Source organism: Triticum dicoccoides, chromosome 4A, assembly GCF_002162155.2.
Source record: "Triticum dicoccoides isolate Atlit2015 ecotype Zavitan chromosome 4A, WEW_v2.0, whole genome shotgun sequence".
Lineage (NCBI taxonomy): Eukaryota > Viridiplantae > Streptophyta > Magnoliopsida > Poales > Poaceae > Triticum > Triticum dicoccoides.
Window position 1 is genome coordinate 741,457,082 of NC_041386.1, and position 5,540 is coordinate 741,462,621.

The window sequence follows — 5,540 nt, forward strand, 5'->3', positions numbered from 1 at the left end:
ACTCGGGGGCTTAACTGCAGTCCAGTACTCGCCTAAGTATTGAAAAATCCTACCGAGTGGAGAGCAAACCTCCCACTCGGGGGCTTAGCTGCAGTCCCAGTACTCGCCTAAGTATTGAAAAATCCTACCGAGTGGTGAGCCAGCCTCCCACTCGGGGGCTTAGCTGCAGTCCCAGTACTCGCCTAAGTATTGAAAAACCCTACCGAGTGGAGAGCAACCCTCCCACTCGGGCTTAGCTGAAGTCCAGTACTCGCCTAAGTATTGAAAAACCCTACCGAGTGGAGAGCAAACGTCCCACTCGGGGGCTTAGCCGCAGTCCAGTACTCGCCTAAGTAAGAAATCCATCCCAATCCGCAAGGACGACGAGGTGCAGGTCGACTGCTACCTTCTCCTTCGGAGCTGCGCCACAAGTACAACATGCAGTCCATCCCAATCCGCAAGGACGATGAGGTGCAGGTCGACTGCTACCTTCTCCTTCGGAGCTGCGCCACAAGTACAACGTGCGGACCATTCCGATCCGCAAGGATGACGAGGTCAGCCGCAGCCTATACTTCATCCCTACCTGCAAAATTGATGGAGTGCAAGTCGACTGGATAGTCACCTCAAAGATGCTGCTCAAGCGTTGAAGTATACTCCGAATGAAAAGCAAAGTTCGCATCGAAGGCAAATAAAAGCACGCTTGATGATAAACCAAATTCAAATGAACGTCCTACGGATTCGAAAGTGCTCGGGCGTTAAGCCCGTTAAAGTTTATCGGTTACAAAACCACTCGGCATTCCGAGGCAAAATTAAGGCAGAGCATAGAAGTTTTTTACTCCTCAGGTGGAGGACTGGAAGGAGCCACAAACTGGTCAAGGTCGATTCCATCAGCAATCCGGGTGGCAGCGGCGATGAAAGTCTCCATGAAAGATCGGAAATCATACTTCTTGGTATTGGCAACTTTGAGGGACGCCAGCCTTTCCTCCCGCGCCTCCTTGCAGTGGACACGAACAAGAGACAAAGCAACATCAGCACCGCACCTGGCAGAAGACTTTTTCCACTCTTGCACTCGACTTGGGACCTCATTCAGTCGAGTCATTAAGGACTCGAGGTCATTCTGAAGCGTCTGGTCTGGCCAGAGTGTTGAGTCGATCCGCGACACTGCAGCTTTCAGTCGAGCGAGATAATCCACCACACCAGCAATGCGAGACTCCAGTCGGAGCACGTTCATAGCGGCTTCATCCTTCACGGGGGAGTTGATTGGGTCCAGGCTTGTCTCCACTCGACTGCTCTCCTCTTCGAAGTTCTGACAGAATTCTGTAAACACAACTCGGGTTCAAGTTAACAGTTCTATGATCAGTCGATGATAACTAGACAGTCGGGTAAAAGAGATTACCTTCGAGCATGAGGAATAACTTTTTGGCGAGCCCTCCCAGATAAGTCTCCAGATCATTCCTTTTCCCCGCCAGTTCGCCAGCCTTGTCAGTCAGAGCAACTTTGTCATTGTTCAGTCGGCTAACCTCCTTGTTGGCCGCGTTGAGAGCAGCCTTCAGTTTGGTATTCTCCTCTTCGAGTTTGCCGACTGAGACCAGTTTCTCTTCCGCAAGCTTTGTTTTCTCCAAAGCCGCCTTCTGTGCCTCTGCAAGGTCTTGTTCTTTCTTCTTCAGAGTCTCCTCCAGTTTGTCTGCAAAATAACAATAAGCCCAGAGTTGAGAATGGGTAGAAAGACAAAGACAGTCGTCAAAAGCTCTCACCAGCCATACCTTTGGCTTCGTCTCTCGCCTTTTGCAAGTTCTCCTGAGCAAGCTTCAAGTCAAGGTTGAGCTGGATCTGTTTGTTCTCCAATTCGGTATAGCGGGCCACGAGCTCGCAAGATTTCTTCGAAGAGTCAACCAACAAAACATCAAAGACAGGTCACTTCCGAGTGACTAAAGAAAAAATCGTAGCATTTCTAAGACTATAGTCGAATCAAAACATTCGACAGTAGTCTCGGGGACTACACCCAGTGGGTGCACTCAGCTTGCCCCCACTGGTTTTACCAATTCGGTTCGACCAGTCGACCGAAAGAGCAAAAAAACAGTTCCTAAGACTATAGTCGAGTGCCCGCAGTCCACCATAGCCTCGGGGACTACACCCAGTGGGTGCACTCAGAGTGCCCCCATCGGTTCCAAAGACCCATTCGACATGGCCCGACCAGACCGAGTGAAGAAGTTCGAAGTATAAAGACTATAGTCGACTGCCCGCAGTCCACCATAGCCTCGGGGACTACACCCAGTGGGTGCACTCAGCGTGCCCCCACCAGTACAAAAATTCAATCGACACACCCGCCCAGTGGGTGTACAGATGCAGATATGGAAATCTTCAAAAAGAAGAAATTTCAGGTAGCATATCCTAACAGAATAAGCAGCGACCAACTTACTTGGACATTGCTCTGAAGAGCCGAGCTTGCATCATAAGCCGCCTGGCTGGCCTCCCGGACAACCTTCACTTGCTCCATCATGATTCCTGCCTGGCGTATGGCCTCCTTAGCAGCACTCACTTGGTCTTCCGGGACGTGGTGTGTGGAAAAAAGGGAAGGCGGGTCAACAGTCGACGATGAAGGCCGGACACTCGTCAGCGGCACAGCAAAAGTCACAGAAGCCCGAGTGGTGTCGCCTCCCTCGTGAACCGGCATCTCCGGCAGTGATACAACTTGAGTACCCTTGCCAGCAGGCACCCTTTTGTCCTTCCTCTTCCTCAGCGGTGTTTCATCGTCGTCGTCAGGGAGATCAATGATATGAGGTGGAACTACAAGAAAGATTCAAAGGTAAAAACAGAAATCCAATCGACCATAAAGCGAAACTGCAGAGATCATACCAAGGTTAGAGGTGGCGGCATCCTCCATGTCCTGATCTTGGTGCTTAGCTGAGGTCTCGGTGGTGGCAGCACTGCAGATTTCAGAAATCAGTTGATCAGTCAAACGAGTCGACCAAAAGTACACCCATGATAAACAGGAAAACACAAGTTATGCTGATTACCCGGAAATGGTGGGAATGACCATCCTCATCTTGGGCAAGGCCTTCGTTGGCTTTAATGACGTTGCTCGGGGTTGCTTCGGTGGTTTCTTAGTCGGCGCTAGGGAAGTCGTCCGAGGGCGTTTTGTCGACCACCCAACGGGCGCGACAGCCTTGCCGCGCTCGACCGCCGGGTCATGCGTCAGCTTGGACCGCCTTTCCGAGTGGGGAGGATCCATGTCTTCCTCCTCTTCTTCCTCCTCCTCCTCTTCATCAGAGCTGTCGTTTCCCTCGCCCTCCTCGCCGTCGGCTCCCATTCCTCCTGGCTTTCGCCTCCGCTTCCTTCTTCTTCTTCGACTTGTTCTTGCGCCCCGTTGGGCATCGAGTACATCTCAGTGGTGATCTAGAAGAACAGCAAAACAAGACGAAAGTCAGTCGGCCGATCCGCAGCGGAACAGAGCAAATGCAACAGGATCACAGTCGGAGATAAGTGGTCATACCTTGTCTGGTTCGTAAGATTGGTCGAGTGGTGGGATCCTCCTAGCTCCACGAGGGTTATCCTTGTTCCCTGTGATGGCGGTCATCCACCTCTCCAATGTGGCGTCGTCGGCCTCCTCTGGGTGGACCCGAGTGGTGTCGTCGGTATCAGAATACAACCACATCGGGTGGCCTCGGTATTGGAGCGGTTGAATGCGCCGTCGAAGGAAAACCTCCAGAAGATCCATGCCGGTCACTGCGTCACGAATGAGCTGGACTACACGCTCCATCAACAACTTAACCTGGACCTTCTCCTCCGGAAGCACCTTCAGAGAGGATGGCTTGTTCACTCGATCCATGGAGAAAGGAGGGAGCCCAGTCGACTGCCCTGGCGTCGACTGGTCTTGGCAGTAGAACCAGGTCGACTGCCACCCTCTAACTGAATTGGGAAGAATCATGGCCGGAAAGGCACTTTTCCCCTCATCTGGACCCCAAGACCCCCACACATCTGGATTACTTGGGTTCTTTCATCATTCGGACTAGCCTTTTTCACCGTCTGTGAGCTACAAGTGAATATGTGTTTGAAGAGGCCCTAGTGTGGCCGACAGCCCAAGAAGTTTTCACACAAAGACACGAAATCAGCGAGATAGGCAATGGAGTTGGGTGTGAAGTGATGGAGTTGTGCTCCGAAGAAGTTCAGAAAACCCCAAAAGAAAAGATTCGGTGGTAGAGAAAATCCGCGATCAACATGGGTGGCTAAAAGGACGCACTCACCCTCCTGAGGCTGCGGCTGCCACTCCGTTCCCGGAAGCCGTGCTGACCCATGAGGGATCAGTCCCTCGTTGGCCAGGTCGTCGAGGTCCTTCTGGGTGATGGTCGAGCGGATCCAATCTCCCTGGACCCAACCTTGCGGCAGGCTGGACTGCGATGAGGATCCGCCCCGACTAGTCGCTCTCCCCTTTGCCTTTGCCGTCGCCTTCTTCGCCCGCTCCAAGGCCGCCGTCTTCTCCTTCACCATTGTCGCTGGCGAAGCAGGAACAGAGCAGCCACGCTAAGCAGGTTACGGGCGCGGCGGATGAATCTGAGGACGGGAGAGGGGAAAATGAGGGTGCACTGTTCAAGAAACCCCCGCCCGATGCCTTAATGAAGTCGCTTCCGAGTGGCTGACTGGTAGGCCCGGGCAATCCTGTCAAATCCCGCAACAGCCGCGCGCGCGGTACGTGGCGAAAAAGGTGGCGCAGAGATCGAGGCGTCCTTGCCTTATCCCATCCGAGTGCCACGCCTTCCCCGCTTCGCGCGCTTCCCGAAATTCGGATCCCGCTAAATCTGCTAACAGCAGAGCAACTTGTCAGACGGCAGATTTCCTCCGATCCGTCGCTCGGAAATCTCCAAGTTCCTAAAGTTCACTCGACAGATGTAAAGAATGGATCAAGGCGACTGAAAGAGAAGTTGACACCATCACTAAAAGGTCACTGATCCAGAGTAAAACACACTTGCAACACGAAAAACAGGTCGAAAAGATTATCAACTCCTTCCTCACTCAAACCTCGATTCATTCGGGGGCTAATGATGAAGTCATGTACCTAGGGTAGGGTCATGGACCTGTCCAAGATACCCTCCCCCAAGGACATCCTTAAAATAAACTGCCTTCCAGTCGACCTGGTAGGATTCCACTCGACGGACTCAAAGACACTCGACCATGAAGACCCACTCGACCACCAGGAGTTCAAGAACCACCCGGTGTCCAAACGGTCTGTAATTAAGTAGTCTTTATGGTCATGATGACACTTTATGTAAGGCTTACCAGTAACGCCTGGCCTTAATGTACCTTTAACCCTTCACTAAGTGGGCTGGCTGGGATCCTGGCGCACTCTATATAAGCCACCCCCCTCCACAGGTAGAAGGGTTCGCACCCCTGTAATTCATACGCATATAATCCAGTCGACCGCCTCCGGACTCCAAGACGTAGGGTTGTTACTTCCTCCGAGAAGGGCCTGAACTCGTAAAACTCGTGCGTACACAACTACTCCATAGCTAGGATCTTGCCTCTCCATACCTACCCCCATTCTACTGTCAGGCTTAGAACCACGA